At 33.8% G+C, this 20,685-nt stretch overlaps 1 protein-coding gene and 1 pseudogene across 7 annotated transcripts in view; one reads left to right on the top strand and one right to left on the bottom strand.

The window, feature by feature from the left end:
* ZMYM4 (zinc finger MYM-type containing 4) overlaps positions 1-20,685 on the top strand; it is a 142,477-nt gene that overhangs the window by 6,532 nt on the left and 115,260 nt on the right. The window contains exon 2 of one of the 7 annotated variants that reach the window (XM_039850937.1): positions 12,230-12,291. The exons of the other annotated variants lie outside the window; for them this stretch is intronic. The gene's annotated coding sequence lies outside the window, so the exon portion shown is untranslated. The remainder of the gene's footprint in view (positions 1-12,229; positions 12,292-20,685) is intronic. 7 annotated transcript variants of the gene reach the window in all.
* Positions 3,548-4,321, bottom strand: LOC120593229 (60S ribosomal protein L13-like; annotated as a pseudogene).

Below are 20,685 nucleotides of genomic sequence, written 5' to 3'. Positions count from 1 at the left end.
TCTTAATGACTAATGGTGTTGAGTATGTTTTCTTGTACTTATTGGCCATTTGTACATTTCCTTTGAGAAATGTCTATTTAAATCCTTTGCCCAGTTTTTAATTGGATAGTTTGTTATTTTGTTGTAGGAATTCTTTATATATTCTGAATGTCAAACTCTTATCAGATATGTGATTTGCAAATATTTTCTCCCATCCTATGGGCTGTCTTTTCACTCTCAATAATGTCCTCTGATCCTTAAGTTCTCAGTTTTGGTAACGTCCAATTTATATTTTCTTTTTTGTAGCTTGTGCTTTTGTTGACATATTTAAGAAACCATTGCCAAATCCAGGATCAGGTAGTTTTTCCCATATGTTTTTTTCTAAGAGTTTTATAGTTTAGCTCTTTAGTTTAGGTCTTTAATCTACATTAAGTTAATTTTTGTTTATGGTATGGTATAATGTAAGTGTGTAATTTCGTTCTTTTGTATGTGAATATCGTGTGTCTTTAATTTCTCCATTGAGTGATCTTGGCACCCTTGTCAGAAATCAGTTCTTTTGTATTAATCAGCTTGGGCTGCTGTAAGAAAACATCATAGATGGGGTAACTTTAACCACAAGAACTTATTTCTTACAGTTCTAGAGGCTGGGAAGTCTATGATCAAGGTGCTGGCAATGTAGATTTCATTGCAAGGCCTTTTCTCATGATCTCTGTGTGCTCAGATATCGAACAAGCTCTCTGGTGTCTCTTTATAAACACGCTAATCCCATCATGACATTCCTACCCTCAAAGTTTTATCAAACACTAATTACCTCCCAAAGGTCCTATCTCCAAGTATCATAACATTTGAGTTTTTAGGCTTCAACATAGGAATTTGGGGGACACAAGCATTCAGTCCATCGTGGCCTATGTAAGGACTTATTTCTGGACTCTCAATTCTGTTCCATTGGTTTGTATGTCTTGTGCCAGTACTACACTGTTTTGATTATTGTAGCTTTATAAGAAGTTTGAAATCGGAAAATGTGAGTCCTTCAACTTTGTTTTTCTTTCTCAAGATTGTTTTGAGTATTTGGGGTCTCTTAAAATTCCATGTGAAACTTAAGATGATTTTTTCCTTTTCTGCAAAAAATGCCATTGAGATTTTGATAGAGATTGAATTGAATTTGTGAATCCCTTGGTTCATGTTATCATCCTGACACTGTTAAGTCTTCCAATCAGTGATGTCTTTCTATTTAGGTCTTTAATTTCTTTTAGCAATGTTTTGTGCAAGTCTCTCAATGTACACATCTTGCAACTCTTTGGTTAAATTTTTCATAAGTATCACATTAATGAATGAAGGAATAAAAACCACATGATCATCTCAGTTGATGTAGAAAAAGCATTTGAAAACCCTTTTATTATAAACTAGAAATAGAAGGTAGTTTTCTCAATGTGATAAAAGCTGTATATGAAAAATCAACATCATATTTGATGATGAAAGACTGAAAACTTTCCTCTTAGTTCAACAATATGACAAGGATGCCATCTTTTGGCACTGCTGTTCAATATAGTATTTAAAGTGCTAGTCAGAGCAGTTAGGCAAGAAAGAAATAATAGGCATCCAAATTGGAAAGAAAGAAGTAAAACCATCTCTATTTACTGATGACATGATCACATATGTAGAAAATGCTAGAAATCCACCTCAAACAAAAAAAAACCAAATCCTGTGACAGTAACAAACTCAGCAAAGTTCAGGATAAAAAAATAGAAAAATCATTTGTATTCCTATACACTAGCAATGAACAATCCCAAAAAGAAATCAAGAAAATGATTTCATTTATGTTAACATCAAAAATAATAAAATACTTTGGCACCTGTATCTTTTTGATTCAACTCCAATAATCCTTGAAAATTTCTTCTATTCTTGGCCAAAAAGATGTACTTAGGCTCATCCTATACATTACTGTCTCAGACTTGGCTTTAACTCCAAGAAGCCCTGGTACTTTTCATTGAGAAGTGGTAGTTAGAGACTACAGTCTGAACTCAAGCAAGCTTTTTGAGGTTAGTCATTTTGAGATGGTATCATTTGTATTTCTCATTTCTTCCTCACACATCTGCCTTTTCCTTTTGTTTTGCCACTGAAATTCTCTTTAAGATTACTGAAATGACTTAATAATCATTAAATCTAATGGATGCTTTTCAGAGCAGTTCTTATTTGATCTTTCTTAGACATCTGACCTTTATTGCCCATTTTCTTCTTGAAACTTTTCTCTTATTTATAAGATGGTATTCTTATTGTTTTCTTGAATTGCTTTTTTTAGGTCATCTTTGACTCTGCATGCCCAATAGTTATTATTTCTTTGGCCTGTATTATTCTTGAGTAATCTCTGCTACAGTAGTAGTTTTAAACACCACTCATTAAGTACATTATGTGATTTCCTTTCTACTTCTTTGCTTCTTTTTTTTGTCTCTCAAACTCAAAACCTGTGTTTGCAAATGTATGCTTTGCTTGTATTTTACTCTCTTAACAAGTATTGCTAATTCAATATGCTTAAAATGGAACTCCTTTTTTTAAAAAATTTTTTAACTGAACTCTATTCCCTTGGTAAGTTATTGCTTTCTCAGATAGTGCCCCATTACTTCTATACCTGTTTTTCTTCTTGTAGTCTCTTATAATTATTGTCTTCTAGTCACCCAAGTTAGAAACCTCTGAGTCATCTTTCCTTTCTCTTTTTAATCTAATTTTAATTTTTAATGCAGTTTTAAGTCTCTTTGAGATTACTTCAGATATAATTTTAACTAATTCTACGGCCACCGCCCTAGTTCTGGTACTCATTTTGCTTGTTTTGTCTTACTTTCTTTTAAAACTCTTTTCCCTCCCCCTTTTCTATTTCTCTACCCCATTTATTTTATACATTTGGAGACTGCTTTATATTCAGAAATGAAAATCTGTTCATCTGTTTGGCTCCGTTAATACTAATGTAGTTCCCCAAGATAGGTGTTGTTTGTATTCTCTCCCTTTGGCAATCACATCTCTGATTGTCCTAGAAATTTACTTTACCTTCATGGGAGAGTTTCTTTCTGATTATCTCTGTTACTGTTGTGCTAGCTTTGTTGGTTCCTTTGGGCCCTGCATCTCCAATGTGGAGACAGAATCTTTGTGTAATTCCACCCAGCACAACTGAGACCAGGCTGTGACTTTTAAACAAGACTTTATTAAAAGTTTAGTACAATAGGAAGGAATTATAAAACAAATATAATTGACTGTTACATATGGATGATCAAGGAGAAATGGGCAACATTTCAGCCTGTCTTCTCGTAAGCAGAGGACATCTTTTATTTGGAACCAAGAAGCAGGTTGAAATCTGGGGGAAAGAACTAATTTTTCCCCCTTCTAATGACCTTACCATCTGACATAATTTGTTGGGTTTATTTTTGCTGACTAACATTGGAATATTGGTTCAATTCAGGAGATTGTCTTCTTCCTTCAGAGATGTATTGTTACTCTTTGGCTCCAATAGAGCAAGTAGACCAACCTCAGTAGAGAAGTGTTTTTTTTGTTTTTGTTTTTGTTTTTATTTTTTTTAATAATCACAAATTGCCAACAGTACTTTATTTTTTCTTTTCAACATCCTGTTCTGCTGCTTCCTTGGCCCTTTTTTCCTGGATGCCAAAGAGCTGGGCATTGGCACGGGCCACGCGAAGACTGGCAAATGCCCTGAAGTTCTTCTCCTCCTCTGTGATAACCCTGGCTTTCTCCTTCTTGTAGACATTCTGTATGGGCATGATTGGTCCTGTCAGCTGGGTAGCCAATCAGGAGAGCTGTCTCCATTCTGGGGGAGCTGAGGGCTTCTTGGGGAAGAGGATGAGCTTGGAGCGGTACTCATTCAGGTGCTGCACGTTAGCCTGCAGGGACTCCGTCGACTTGTTTCGCCTCCTCGGATCCACCGAGATCCCAACAGTCCGGGCCACCCTCAACTCCTCCAAACTGAAGCCCCTGCTGGCTTGCACTTTGGCATGGTACCTCACTGTGGGGCATCCGGATGGGTCAGGATGCAGGGCGCGGGGCGATGTGGTGCGCTTTGCCTCCTAGACCTTGTGTCTGTAGATCTTCTGTGCTGGTTGGTTAAACCATGTGGCCACACGCCGCTGCCAGTCCTTGTGGAAGTGGAGCTTCAGGATCGTGCTATTTCGGCTGGGCACCATGGCTGCTCCCTACAAGCCTCTTCCGTGAGAGAATGGCCACCGGAAAGAGATTTTTTTTATTATTATTTTTTCATTATACAGTTATTTAGGACATTTATCAGGCATGGTTTTAGGTGCTGGAGAAACAGTAATAACAGGAAAGGCGAGGTTCATGCTAATGGTAGGGGCAAGATAGAGAATAAACAAGAAATAGGTAAAGTAGTTTCAGAGAGTCAAAATAAGATAGCATAGGATAATGTGATAGTGAGTGGAGTAGAAAGAGACATATTAGATACTTCTCTTAGAAACCAGTTTGTGGTTTTAAAATATGATTTCTTTAAAAGATTCCTTGAGCTCCTGTGTACAAGATGAACTTCAGGGAGCAAGATGGGAAACAGGGTCAGTTAGGCTACTGGTGTAATCCTTGTGTGAAAGTAATCATAGTTTGGAGTAGGTAGAGATAGTGAGAATTGGTTGTGATATATTTTGGAGGCGGAGTTGGTAGGACTTATTTGATGACTAGGGAAATAAAGAACACTGCTGACCCATAGGTTTTCACCTTGAAAAACTAGATAGTTGGTGGCACATAAACTGAGATGGGAAAACTAGGAAAGGATTCACATAGAAATGGGGATGAAGGAGTAAACTATTATTTCCTTACTTGAGATTACTCTCCTTACAACTTCAGTGTAAAGTCTAGATCGGAGTTTCTCACCTCGGTACTGTTGACTGGATAGTGGAATGTCTGGACTGGATAATTCTTTGTTGGGGCTGAGGAGAGTTGTCCTATGCTCTGTGGAGGTTTATTAGCATACCTGCCCTCCATCAACTACATGCCAGTAGCACTGGCTCTCTATTTGTGACAACTAAAACTATTTCCAGACATTGCCACATGTTTCTGGGGTGGTGGGTGGGGCAAATTTGCCCTCAATCTAGACCAACAATCTAGACATTTTTACCATATATCCTAAAGACCTGTCTAGAGTTTTGACAAATGCATATAATTCTGTAATTACAGTAAAGATACAGAACAGTTCCATCACCCCCTCCACATTTCTTCATGCCCATTAATAGTTAGCCTTTCCCTTATCTCTAGCCCTTGATGTTTTCTAATCTATAATCTTGCCTTTTCAGAAATTTATATAAATGATGTCATATAGTATGCAGGCTTTCGAGTTTTGCTTCTTTTACTTAGTATAATGCGTTTTGATATTCATCCATGTTGTTGGCATTTATTGGTGACCAATCTTCCATTTTATGGATGTACCACAATTGGTTTATCTACTTGCCAGTTTAAAGATAATTGTGTTGTTTCTAGTTTTTTTGGCGATTACAAATAAAGTTTTTATAGACATTTGCCTATAGATTTTTTTCAGACATACTATATTTTAGCAAGAATGTACTACCTTTAACAGTTTCCTAACAAAAGGAGGAAAAAGCTTCATTCTCAAGAAGGAATTAATAAAAAGAAAGAACTTATTATGCTGGATATAATTTCTTTATACATGTTTGTTCAAATTCAACTCCACAATGAATATGAGGCAGATATATATGAAAAAAGATGAAAAGAAATAAGGATCCTGATAGAGGAAAATAGAGATGATCATTTTAATGTTGTGATTGATCATAGAGTATGATTAGTTAAGTATGTCCCATTATTGAAATGGAGCAAACATTACTGCATCTGAAGAAACAGCATTGTATAGTACCCATTCTAAAAGTAATTTCAGATGTGAATCTTCATTATGAGACAGACTAATGTAATGAGCAATGTCTTTAGTAGCATTTTCTTTCTTTCTTTCTTTTTTTTACAGTAGGAAAAAAAAGCTTTATTAGAAGGTAAAGTGCACTTCCAGAAGTGGAAGTGAGCCTGAGCAAGAGAAGCATGGCTGAAAAGGCCTGGTAACAAAGCCTTTGGGGTTTTTATCCTTATTTGCTGTGGGTGGTTACTTTTCTTAGAGAAGTGGGCTTCCTTGATTGACAACTAAGATTGACAGGACTCAGTGATTCATCATTTTGCTTTCTGCGTATGTTTGTTCCCAGAATTCAGTCTTTTATAATGATATTAATGATCTTCTGGGCATGCATTTTTTTTATAACCAAAAAAGCAGTCTGAATTTCTTACCTGTAGGTTTTTACATAAACATGTTTTCATTTCCTTTGGGTAAATAATTAGGAGTGGTATTGCTGGGTCATATTAGTATATGTTTTCTTACATTCTGTTTTGAGACTTAATATTTTGGATACAAATCTTTATTAGATATGTATTTTGCAAATATTTTCTTCTAGTCTATGGCTCATCTTCATTTTCTTAACAGTGGTTTTCAAATAGCAGAGATTGAGATTGAGGCTGGTAAATACACACTGATACATAGACACAAATTTAATTTTGTGAGAGTCAGCAGACAGATAACTGCAGAGGACCCAGGGGAAAAAATACCATATTATATTTGTTTTTAATTGGCAGTATGCTTCAGAATCCCCTGGGGGAATTCCAACCTTCTCTCCCCGCTCCTTCCTTTACAATACACAAATGTCGAGCCTCAATCCTAGAACTTCTGAAATGGACTATGGGGGAGAAGGTGGAGGATTGCAGAGTAGGAACCAATGCCATGTAAAATGTGGCCCTGGTTTTTGTTTCCTTATCAATAAAATGCAAGTGAAGACACTGTCTCTTTGTAGGTTTCAGTAGATTAGTGCACATGAAATACCTAACATAGACTAGGTGGAATTTCTAGAAGCAAAGGGGAAAGAGTAGGAGCCAAGGGTGGTATCATGGAAGCCTTGGAAGTCATTACATTTGAATGTTATCTTTTCTCACCTTTTCTATGTGACACTTGAATTGAAGAAGCATAGATTTGCTACAGTTATTCTTTCATTCAACTCTTTCGTTTTACTGAAATTGACATTTTCAGAATTTTGAATTTTAATGTAACTATATGATCTTTATATGATTTTTTATAGAATTTATGTCAAAGTTTAAGTGTTTCTCTAAAGATAGTTATAGAAAATAGGCATGCTTACTGTCTTTCAGTTTTAATGTTTAAAGTCTTTTTTTCATGTTTGCTGTCTTAACATATAAGAGAAGTAAATAGTTTTAATATAAATTTTATATGTGGAAAATAATTTTTCTTTAAATGAAGCAGTATATGATGAACAGGAAAAAAGGGTGCTGCATCTAGTAACAAAGGAGGATTTGCTTTATTTGTTTAGTTGTCATTTGTTGGAAGAAAAGAATACAGAAAGGCCCCAAATTAGTGAGTTATTATTAGGGTTGTTTCCAGAAATTTTCTTTGGAAAAAAGCTGCTTGTTTAGTGTGAGGAATACAGCTCTGCATTTAAGAGCTTTCTAGTTGATTACTACTTTTTTTTTTAACCCTTGTTATGGAAATTTTAAAACAAAAGTAGAATATCTAGTTAACTAACATTCATTTATTCATCATTCATCTTTCTGCCTCTTGTTTCATCTGTTCTTCCCACATTTCTTTCCTTGTGATATTTTAAAGTAAAGCCTGGACATGTTTTATTTCACATTTCAATACCTCTCTAACAGTCTTCTTTTTAAAAAACAGTAATTTATTAATATTACCTAATTATCTGTTCAACTTATTTGTTTCAAAAAGGAGCTAAACCAAAGTTCGTGTGTGATTACAAGGATAGTGGGTTGCTATATCTCTTCAGCCGTTTTTAATCAATAAATCTCCTCATTTTAAAAAGAATGCCATTTATTTTTAGAAGATACTAGATGATTTATTCTGCATTTTCTACATTCTGGGTTTTGTTGATTATAGTCTGGTGTCATCAAACATGTTCCTTTATCCTTCATGTTTCCTATAAACTGTAAAAAGTGTGATTAGATTCAGGTTCAGTTCTTTTTTTTCTTGAAAAAAATTTTCATATTCTGTGTTTTCCTGTGACACCACTAGTGCTGGAAGCACATCACTTTTAAGTTGCGTTCATCCTAGTTCAGATGATATCGGTCTAATCCATATATTAAAAAGTTCCCTTTCAGTTTTTGACCTGAGGGTTTTAGCTTTCCTTAATAATTAGTTCTTAATTTACTATTTTATTAGGGGTTATAAAATGATGGTTTTATAATTCTTTTATTTCTCCAGTATCTATTAGCTATTGTTATTTTTATAGAAGAATTTCCCTTTATCACTATTTGATTTGTCTTATTATCTTGAAATATGTTAATACAGAACAGACAAGATAAATAATTGATTTTTTGTCATTTTTAAGAAAGAGTTGATCCCCTGGAAGTCTCCACAAATGACCTGTGAGGATTATTTTTTGAGGTTGGGGGGATTGAGAGGGGTATCATGGTAAATCATTATAAATGTTTTTTTTATTATTATTATATAGTATTTAGTGTGTTGTGCCATCTTTGGTCAGTAAATTCTCTTCAAATTAGCTCTTAAGTCATTTTGTTATGACTCCAGTAATCTTTAATACCTTTTCTTGCTTTCTTTTCTGGTGTAGGATGAATCAGGCTCATCAGTATATTCCCCCTCTAAACCTCCAGTCAGGAGCTCTGGTTCCTTTTAGTCGGAAATGGTATTTAGAGACCATAACACTTGATCATTTTTCAAGTTATATGGTCTTATATTTTATATTTAGAAAAGTTCTTTGGAGTTTTTACCCAGTGAAGAATCTTTGTCCTAAGTATTTTGCATGTTTATAATTGGACTTATTTGAATACTATTTAAAAATTTTAAGTGACAGATATTTTCAGATTGAGTATAATTTCTACTTTATTGTTTTTAAGAGAAATATAAACACGAAACTGATAAAAGTTAAAAATAAAAAAGCAAATACAGTAAATGTTAGAGTTTTAATATTAAAACAACTGTTCATGGCAAAAGTAATTAACTGCCACAAACAAATTTCTGACTTTGTAAAAGATATAATTCACATTGAGGTTGTAACTGCCATAAATCAATATGCATCAAAAATACCTTGCATTGAAATATATAAAACAAAATTTAAATGGTTTAGAGCAGCGGTCCCCCAACCTTTTTGGCATCAGGGACTGGTGCTCCTATGAGAATCTCATGCCTGATGATATAAGGTGGAGCCCAGGCAGTGATGCTGGTGCTGGGGAGCGGCTACAAATATAGATGAAAACTTCGCTCACTAGCTTGTCACTCACTTCCTGCTGTGTGGCCCAGTTCCTAATAGGCTACCGGTCTGTGGCCTGGGGGTTGGGGACCCTTGCTAAAGGAAATATTTAGCATTAAATGCTTTTAGTGTAAAAAAACCTAATTGCATATTCATTTTTAGATTTTAGAACAATGAAATAAACCTGAGGAAAGCACAAGGGAAGAATTAATAATGTTAAAATAATGTGTTAGAAGTAACGAATTAAATAGGAAATCTCTTGACTGATTAAGAAGTGATGCTTTGTGAAGAGACCAATAAAGTAAACAAGTTTCTGACAAGTCTAATTGAGGGGAAAAAAGAAAAAATAGAAATAATATTAAGGAGAAGAAAAGGCTATAACCATAAATAGATTAGGATATGTTGAACTACTGTATAGATAATTAATTTAGTGCTAATGCAGATATAAATTAGATGAAATGGAAGATTTTCTAAAATTAGTTACCAAAATGATTCAAGAAGTGGAAAACCTGAATAGGCCAATAACTGCTTAAGAAATGGTAAATAACGTCAAAGAACAACCCCCCAAGATTCTATTCATTCTTTGTAACTTGTGAGGAACAATTTATTTTCATGTTTTAAAATTTTTTTGCAAAAGTAGAAAAATAATCTTGTATCAAGATGCCAAAAAAGACTTTGGTATGGTTGGTTTTTATTTCTGATAAAGTTCTGTAAAACTAAGGGTGTTATTTCCTTCATATGGAAATTTAGAAGAGGTGCTTGCCATTACCATAATTACTTATTACTGTTCTGGAAATTCTAGGCAATATAGTTAGATGAGGGAAAAAAATTAGAGGTGCATATTATGGAGAGTTGGGGAACAAAATTATTAATTTCAATGATAGTTATCTGTAAATCTCAAGAGAACCAATAGAAAATAATTTAGAGCTAAGAAGTAAAAATGTAAAAATGAAAACAATCTGGAGTAAAAGAAAATGTATTAAGATTATAACAGGGATTAAAAAATGTGAATCTTTATTTATTTATTGAAGAAATGATTTACATTCCCACCCTTCCACCCCGCTCCATTCTGGTAACCACTAGTCCATTGTCCATATCCAGAAATAAAGTGAATCTTAAAGAAAAAGATAAAACTTTAAGGATATGATAATAAAATAATGGTTAAAACAACTAATTTTTATTGAGCATTGTTTTAAGCACAAGTCTTAAGTCCTCAAAATGACCTTGTAATATAGTGTTATGCCTGAGGATAACAGGAAAAGTACCTTGTCAAGGTTATTTAGTTGGCTGGAATGAGGAAGAATGGGATTAGAACCTATTCAGGCTATGTAAATGAGAATCTGTAACCACTATGCTTTGCTGACTCTTGGAAAAAAATAGACCGATATACAGTGTTCCTGGGTGGGAAAACCCAATGTTATAAAAATATGTGTCCCATTAAAATATTATTTCTGTCAGTATCACAATGGAATTTTGTTTTTCTTTTTGATGATGAGGAGGGGAGAATTTGAGAAAACAGTGATCAGGTTCATTAGGAATTATAAATATTTGAAAGATAGCCAAAACAGTTTTGAATTAGAAGAATGGAGAGTCTAGGAGTAGGTGGGTACCTTGTTGTGCAGGATCTTTAAGTAATACTGGTATAAGAATACTCAGACAAATAAACAGATTCATGTCTGTATATAAGAATATAGTTGTAAATTGTTCATTAAATGGTGTTTGGGCACTCTGCTGGTCATTTTGGCAAAAGATAAAATATCTTTTTCTTACTCTAGATGCCAAAACAAATTCTAGAAGGATTGAGTACATAAATATAAGAAAATTAAAGTATCAAAATCCCCAAAGAAAACATAGGTAAATATTAGATCTTGGTATGAGGAATGCTTTTCTAAACATAACCAAAAAAATGTAATGTAATTCAAAGGAATGATAGATGTGACTACATTGAAAAAATACCACATTTTTTAAAAGGAAAAGGTGAAATACCTGCCAAAAAGGTTATTTTCAAAAGAATGGAGTACTGGACAAATAAAAGCAGATAACCATTTTAGGAGTCATCTTAGAATTCCTTAGTGCTCCACATCCCTCATTTCCATCCAGTCACCATTCCTGCTTTCATTCAAATGTTTGTCTAGTTTATACAGGGAACCATTGTAGGGTACAGTAATGAATAAAATGGAGAAAATCTCTGTTCCTATGGAGTTTACATTCTAGTGATGGGAGAGATAAATGCTAATCAAATAACAGAGGATTTAAAATGGAGCATTTCTGAAGAGAAAAAGATACAGTATTCTATGGTGGAAAGGGCATTGTGATTTTAAATAGTGATATTTAAGCAAAAATCTGAAGGCAGTGAGAAAGTGAGCTATGTCATCATCTGAGAATAAGGATTTTCCAGGTAGAGGGAACAACAAGGGCAAAGGCTGTGAGGCAGGAGAGTGCTGTGAATGTTTTAGGAACAGTAAAGAGGTGGTAGTGAGTAGCAGGAGATGAAGTCAGGGAGATAACTGTCTCGGTTGTGTACGAGCATTTAAGTCGAGATAATTTTTTGTCGTGGTGGCTGTTGTATATACATTGTTGGATGTTTCACAGCATCCCTGGCCTCTGCCCACTAGATGCCAGTAGATTTCCCCAGTTGTGATAACCAAAAATGCCTCCAGACATGCCCAATTTTCTAGACTTGAAGAGCAAAATTGCCCCTTGTTGAAAAGCACTGCACTCTTAAATGACTGTCCCTTTGGAGATTATTGGAGGAAGATTTATGGTGTGTACTTGTGGTAATGGTGCACAGTCCATTAAGGGGGCTCAGTCTCTGCCTAATCAAGAGGCTAAGGGTCTGTGAATTTGAAGTGTGGAAACTGGGCAAATCTACATGACTACTGTGATGACTCAAGTCGATTTTTGGCCACCAGATTTAGGTGTTTTTCTGTGATATAGTTTAAATTGCCCGTATATTTCATTCCTAGGGACATCGTGATCAATTAGCCACTGCCAAAGATCTCTGCGGGCCAAAGCATTCTGATTACCGGTATGTCCCTGCTGCCCTTATCTTTGGGGTCAAGTGCTGCCACTTGACCTCTGCCACTTTGGGATCCCATCATCAGTGAAATTAGGGAGCCTCTCTCAGTGGTGACATTCCCCATAGTCATACCTGACCTACAAAAGAAAGCAGCCACATAGTTTTTTTATGTTGTACCTCACTAATACAGTGTCTCCTGAGCTTTCTTAGGGAATATAGTTGGGTAGTAGGTGTACAGGTTGCAGAGGATAAATCCACTCCACAATGTTCCTGTCTCCCCTAAGCCTCTGGATTTTTTCTTCCACATGCCAGTGAAATTTAGTATCTCAGCCTTATTAAACCTTAATATTCATTTTTCATGTTAGTGTAGTTTTCGTTTGTATTTGCCTGAGTGTAAGTTTCAGTAAACAAGTAAGCTATTGTAGCCACCCTCAGCTGCACATTAAATTCAGAATCTGTAGTGAGCTCACCTATATTAGTGAATTTTAGCCTCCTGTTCTAATACCCTTAGCATCTATTTTTACACATATTCCCCAGGTTTTTGCCTTTTTATATTAGAAAAATTCTGGCATTTTTCAGTTTGTGAGCTATTTCCTCTTGGGTGATAGTTGTACCTGTCCCTTTATAACATGCTGAGATATGAACCTAGTTATGGGTCTGGTGGCAGCAGGTTGGTTGGTTGTGGTTAGTCATGAGGAGAATGAACATCCTTCTGTAGGTCATTTGCTACACATAAGAATATCACAGGATTTTCAAGCAAAGGAAGGCTGGCTACTCTCCTTAGATACAGGAAGATAAATTAGTTCCATTGGAGGTTTGAAATTAACCCTTTCATTCTGGTTCAACCACATATCCCCATTCTAAGTTTGAGTCCCATTTTTTCTCCAGTCATTGCCCTTAACTTTTCACATGAGAAACTTGGCTAGACTATGAAATCACCTGATGATGTAATTCACATGTTTGTCCAGTTAGATTTTGCGTTTGATTTTCAACAATAACAACCTGCAGTTACAAGCATTAAGGTTTTTTTTTTTTTTTAATACTGTCATGAAAGTGCTGTTTCTTAGACTGTGATTTGATCTGAGAGTTGATGGACCTGAACTTGTTTTCTTCTGTAACTGCTCAAGGGCACTTAGAAAATCCATCTCACGTAATAGACCTTACAGTCATCATTACTTCCGTAACAGTCAAGTGCAACAGCCATTTGGTTTCCCAAGGCACTCGCTTAAGTTGGCACTTCATCACAATCAACCACAGGTGATAGCTTGATTAACTCTGATGTCACTGCATGCCAGGGATTACTAGCATCCTATTTCCTGCTTGAGCCCTGTGCTTAAGGCCAAGGATACTACCAAGCCAATCTTCAAAACTCATCTTTGTGGATCTATCTGTTGTGACCACTGCCAGTACCAGTCCTTTATTAGTCAGAGGTCAGAAACCTCAGAGTAGTTTGAATAAAGTTTAATGTAAAGAATTCTTAACTAGCAACACAGAATTAACCCTAAGGGGGAAAGAGAACTTTAAAGTATGCAGAATAGGTAGAGGGAGCAACCACTAGGGCTGAGGCAGATGAGCAGGAATGGGACACATTTGAAAGATACCCCATCTCTCAGCTTAAAAGCTGAGATTCAGATCTTGGTAAGTGTATGTTCCACTGGATGTTGGGAAGTTTGAGGTGCTGCAGAATTTTGGTGGCAAGCAAAAAACCTCCCTCTGGGGTGCTGACAAAAGTCTCTAGGAAGCCTCTTGTTGAATCTGGCTAAGAAGCCAGCTGGGGCACTGGCATAATTCTCTGAGAAGCCTACCACCGTCTGAGATGCTGACAAAATTTGGTAGGAAACCATTCATGGGGTTGTGTTTTCCCAAGGTACTTGATCAGAACCAAGCATGTGTCACTAGAGATTTGGTGAGAAGTTGGCACCTGGATAGAGAGTCATTGGGTGCCTTGCATGCCAGGAGCCTCCACTGAAGCAGGCAGTTTAGAGCACAGTCTAATGGGAAGAGAACCCCCTTTCTTCTGTGCTACTCCTTCAGTGACATCTGCTGACGTAGGTTAATGTCGTGCTGGCTGGCAAAGGAGAAATGTGTATAGGTGCCAGCTCTATTATCACAAAGGCAGCGAATAATTGCTTTGGAGTTGAGAGGCAATACGTTTATAATTGGTACACGCAGATATTTACATTTCTTCTACTCTTCATTCCTTTGGGTAGACCCTGATTTCCATGGAGTGTCATCTTACTTCTTTCCCAAGGACTTACCTTTAATGCTTGTGCTGGTATGCTGCTGCTGCTGAATTCTTCCAGCTTGGTACATCTGAAAAATTCGTCATTTTGTTTTTTTAAAAAATAGTGGTAAAATACACAAAACATAAAATTTACCGTCTTACCCATTTTTAAGTATACAGTTCAGTGGTATTAAGTGCATTTATAGTGTGCAACTATCACCACCATACATGTGCATAGCTCTTTTATCTTGTAAAACAAACTCTACACCTATTAAACAATAATTCTCCATTCTTCTTTACCCCCAAACTTTGGCAACTACCATTCTACTTTCTGTCTCTATTTCTCTTAGTATAATGTCCTCAGGTTTCATCTATGTTGTACCATATGTCAAAATTTCTTTTAATGACTGAATAATATTCCATTGTATACTGTATGTTGATTTTTTATCCTGCTACTTTGTTGAATTAATTTATTCTAGCAGGTTTTTTTTTTTTGGTGGGATGTATAGGGTTTTTCGTATTTGAGATCATATCTGCAAACAAAATTTTATTTCTTCCTTTCCAATTTGGATACCTTTGTTGTAGGATTTTCATAGATTCTCTTTCATGTTTAGATAGTCCCTTCTATTGTTAGTTTGCTGAGAGTTTTTTTTAACATGAGTTAAGTTTTATCAGTTGCTTTTTTTGCATATATTGTGAAGATCATATAGAGTGTTCTTTTTCAGACTATTCATGTTTTTTGAATGTTAGCAGTAAGCTCCATATGATTATGATGGATTATACTTTTTACATGTTCCTGGATTAAGTTTATAATGTTTTGATAAGTATTTTTATATCTATGTTTCATGTGCAGTATTGATTAGAAGTTTTATTTTCTTTTTCTGGTTTTGGTGTCTGGGTAATGCTGGCCTTAGAAATTAAGTTTGTAAATATTTCTTCCTATTAATTTCTTAATAAGGTTGGGAAAGATTACTATTATATTTTTTCTGGTAAACCCATCTGGGCCTTTAATTTTCTTTGAGAGGTTCAATTAATCATTTGAGTTTTAAAATAGATAACAGGAATTTTATTTTATTTTTATTCTTGGTAGTTTATGTCTTTTGAGGCATTCATCCATGTAACCTTAAGTAGTTGAATTTATTGGCCAAATTATCTATAATCTCTTATCCTTTTAATGTCTGTAGATTTGTAGTTGTGTCCTTTCTTTGATTCCTGATATTGTCAGTTTGTGTCTTTATTTTTTCTTTGATCAGTCTAGCTAGAAGTTTTTCAATTATATTGATATTTCGAAAGAATCAACTTTGATTTCACTGAATTTTTAATTGTTTTCCATTTTTTGCTTTTTATCATATCTTTATTTATTTCCTTCTCATTCCTTTTGGGATTACTTTGCTCTCTTTTCTTAGCTTTTTGATTTGACACCGTTTTAAAAAATACAGATGTTTAAAGCTATCGACATCTGTAAGTACTGCTTTTAATGCATCCCAAAACTCTTGGTAAGTTTTGTTTTCATTATTATTGAGTTCAAAATTTCTTCTTCTGATTTTTTTTTTTTTACTTTGATACATGGTTTTTTTAGAAACATGTTTAGTGTACAAATTTTAACGTTGTTAGTGATATCTAGTTTAATACTCCTGAGGTTAGTGAATATATTCTCTAATTTCAATTATTTTATTTTTATCGATGCTTTTTTTATGACTCAGCATGAGGAATATCTTTGTGCTTGATCTGTGTACACTTAAAAGGACTACATACTACATTTACTTGGTGTTTTTATATATAACACTTAGGTTAGTTTATTGGTAGGGTTGTTAAGATTTTGTCTTCCCTTTTTTTTTGTCTCGTTCTAAAATTACTGACAAGTTATAAATGTACATAATTGGGGATTCTGTTTATCACTTTAGTTCTGGTTTTTGCTTCAAGTGTTTTGAAGTTGTGTTAATTAGTTGTTATACATTTAGAATTATCTTGTTGACCATTATTAAATGACTATTTTTGTAATACTTCTCTTTAAATCTACTTTCTCTGACATTAATATTGTTATATCAGGTTTGTTATGCTTAATATTTGAATGGTTTTGTGTTCCTCTCCCCTCTTTTACTTTCAGTGAATCCGTGTCTCTATATTTAAAATGTGTTTATTGTAATACCGTGTAGTTGGGTCTTGCCTTTTTTTCTCCTAATGTGGTACTTTTTAATTGTTGTGCTTGTTCCATTTAGATAAAATGTAATTACTTATACCATTTGGTTTATGTCTTCCGTCTTGGTATTTGTGTGTTTTTTTCCTCCCCAATTACAATTGATGTTCAATATTATTATATTAGTTTCAGGTTGTGTTTATGCTCTCATTTCACCTTTCCATTTTGAGTGTTTACATGGACTTCTTTGTGTGATATATTCTTTAGAGGTTGCCCTAGAGATTACAACATGCATTTTTAAGTTATTGCCTTTAAAGTTATATCATTTGTCATCTTTTACAACAGTATTTCATTTATCTTCCTTCCCTTCACCCTGTTTTAGACCTTTGTCTTACATTTTACTTCTATGTGTGCTTATATATTTCTTAGTATTGGTGTGGTTTCATGGATTCTTAAATCAGTGTATTATGATCCATTGTTGCCATTATTTACTTTGATGCTCAAATTATCCCAATTCAACCCATGACATTTCCTTCACATTAGTTTTTTTTTAAAATTATCAATGTGTTTGTTAGTCCTTTTTCCATAAGATGTTCCCGATATGCTCTCTTAATCATGTTACTTCTCTACATGAAATTCTCAATGGCTTTCTGTTAATCATATGATAAAAGTCATTCAAGGCTGGGAATACATGACCCTAATTATATATTTAGTTTTCTCTCTCATCTCCCTTAAATCTATCCCCCATTTCTTCTGTCATAGACCTCTTTCAGTTTCTCTGTGTGCTTTTGCTCTCCTTAAAACTCCCTGTAGTAAGTGCTCTTTCAGTCTTCTCATCTAAAAGATTCCTTTTTAATTTTTAGTGTAGGTTAAATTCCTGTTAATTTAAATATCATAGCATTTTTTCCTTCTTCACGACAACATTCCTCTAACTTTGTAGTTCTTTGTTTCTTACCTTTATTCTCTGCTGGACTATGAAGGAATTTTGTTTTATTTCTTGCTCTATTTTAACATTGTTACCAGCATCTGTAGTAGGCAAATGTTCAATAAATATTTGTTGGTGAGTAACCAAAGTGGACTCAATAAGTTATCACTTCAGGTGAAATTTAGATAATAATGGTTGTTTTATTCTCTCCCTTTATGTTGTGGTTGTCTTTACAAATCCATATTAAATCTCATACGATGTAAAAGAGCTCAAGGGCAGAAGAATGTTCTGTATTTATAAATAGTTATTTGTTTAGATTGTTACCAATTTTGTTGCTTTTTCTTCATTTTTGATATTCTAAATTTCCTCTCGATATTTTACTTTATATATAAAGAACCTTAAAAATTCTCTTTCTAGAACAGGTCCACAGACAGTGAATGCTTCTAGTTCTCCACATCAGAGAGTATCTTTATTTTTTACCTTTATTTCTAAAGGGTATTTTCATTGTATGTAGATTTAGGAATTGACAGTTCTTTTCTTTCAGCACTTTAAAGATGTTTTTCCACTTTTCTTTTGGCATCCAAGATTTCTGATGAGAAATCTGCAATGAAAAGTAGTGCATCATTTTCTCTAGCTGTTTTAAAGTTTTTTTTTCCTGTCTTTAGTTTTCAGCAGTTTGATTATGAGTGTCTTGGTGTGGATATCTTTAGATTTATCCTGTTTGGGGTTTGCTTATCTTGAATCTGAAGATGTATGTCTTTTTTCAGATTTGAGGAGTTTACAGCCGTTATTTCTTCAAGTATATTTTTGCGTTACAGTTTTTCTCTCCTAGGATTCTGATCACATCAATGTTATACCTTCTAATGTCTCAGGTTTCTGAGGCTTTGTTCTGTCCTACCTCCCCCCCCATTTTTTTTCTCTCATTCAGATTAGGTAGTTTCTATTAATTGATTTTCACGACTCTTTTATCTCCATCTCTGTTTTGCTTTTGAGCCCATGACTGAAGGTTTGTTTTAGTTTTATTCATAATGTATTTGTTTTTATTGTGGCAAAATATACATAACAGAAAATTTACCATTTTAACCATTTTTAAGTGTACGATTAATTGGCATTAATAACTTTCACATTATATAACCACTGACTATCTCCAGAACTATTATTCCATCATCCCAGACTAAAACTCTGTACTCATTAAATAACTACTCAATACCCCTACCCCCCAGCCCCTGGTAACCATTTAATGAGTTTTTATTTTGGTTTTTTACTTTTTCAGTTCTAAAATTTCTATCTGGTTCTTCATTATATTTTCTTCTAATTCTTTGTTGACTTTTTGTCTTTTAATTTAAAAAGCATCTGTCCTTAGTTGTTGCAGAGTGTGAAACCATCTCTGTTTTCTCTCAGTGTATTTGTACCATCGTAGTACATTAAAATCTACCTTACTCTTTTTATTGTGATAAAATATACATAACATAAACTTTGCCATATAAATTCATAGTTTAGTGGCATTAAGTGCAAAAATCACCACCATCCATCCCCAGAACTTTCTACATTATTCTTTGTAACAAAGTCTGCATAGAATTTCATAATATGTTTATTAATACATCTTTTAATCATTTCCCCTAGAGGGACTTTCATGTTATTTTTTTATTGGTGAACAAACATGGCAACAAGTGTCTATTTTACATGTTTTAAAGGTAAGCTTTTGTCTCTTATTTTTGTTCCCAGGAACCGTTCTACTAGAGGTTAAGAGATTTGTAAAGGATGTGTGAATGAGTGTTGGCATGGATAATAGCCTTTACTGTATTATCAATTGTTGCCATTTCTTTTAAAAGATGTTATATTAAAGTGTATATATTTTAAATGTGTATATAATATAACTTATTAGGGCTTAAAATTTTATATTCTCACCAAAGTGACACATGATTATTTAAAATTTTTGAATATTACAGAACTGTAATTGAAATTTTATATATATGTCAATTCTTACATAAATACAGATATATAAGTATATAATTAATATATATTCTTGGTTTAAAGAGTTATGTTTCTGAGCTGTGTGGGTCTTTTCAAAAAAATGAACAGCTGACTTTAATTCTAAAACATTTACAGACATTTCATCAATTAAAAGTTTTAGAATAAAATAATATTGAATGTCAACTCTAATTGAAAGTTAAAAATTAAAAACAACAAAAACGTTTTAGATGTGTGATTGCATCTAGTTTCTATAGCAAGGAAAGCAATTTACTAAATTACTTTCTAGCGTATAACGTGCTCATAACTCATTTGTATATATAGTCTTTTCCTCACCTTTAGAAAGAGATAGTGTATATGCATTCAGTAAAATGTTCATTCAAAAAGACAAATAACTTGTTTTGTGTAAGGTGAATGATCCAGAAATGCTAAGTTTTCGTACTTGTTAGATATATTTTGTTGGTTTCCTTTTTGCTGGTCTGTCAGATTATCTGGGATTAATATACTGTGACACTATAAATTAGATTTGAGAATTAAGAATTATGAAAATTTAGTTAAAAATGATTTAATAGTGACAATTTATGATTAATCCTTTTGGTCTCTACTTATATTATTTTGTTTAATGTATTAAATGTTACACAAAAGTATAATTCATATAGTCTTGTTACCATACATTAATTGTGGTTTTGGGAAAAAAAAAACACAAAGAACTTAGATTTTGGTAATGTCTTTTATGATAGAGGTTGTTAATGGGATATCAATAAAGGAGTCAATATTTTAATTACTATTAAGACTGAAATGCCTGGGCTTGCTTTTAAATTGTTTTTCTTTAAATAGAAGTGCTTGATGATATCTGGTTAATTTTATAAGATATTCTCTCAAGATTATTAAAAATATTTAAATTTTATTTTCTCTCTAATATAAGAATCATTTTAGGATGATGGCTTCACAGTGCATGACAGCCATTATTGGGCCTTGATGAATACAATGACTACCATTAGAGTTTGGTACCATTGTCTAGGGGACAGTATTGTACCCAGACTTGATTTTGTGCCATTAGTGCAAATGCTAACACAGTAAAAATACAAATAATGTCTTTGTATTATTACTGTAAAAATAGTTTTGAAAATTGTATAATTGTATTAA

Source organism: Pteropus medius, unplaced genomic scaffold, assembly GCF_902729225.1.
Source record: "Pteropus medius unplaced genomic scaffold, Ma_sr-lr_union100, whole genome shotgun sequence".
Lineage (NCBI taxonomy): Eukaryota > Metazoa > Chordata > Mammalia > Chiroptera > Pteropodidae > Pteropus > Pteropus medius.
The sequence above is the reverse complement of the archived record's forward strand: the minus strand, read 5'-3'. Positions and strand labels throughout refer to the sequence as shown.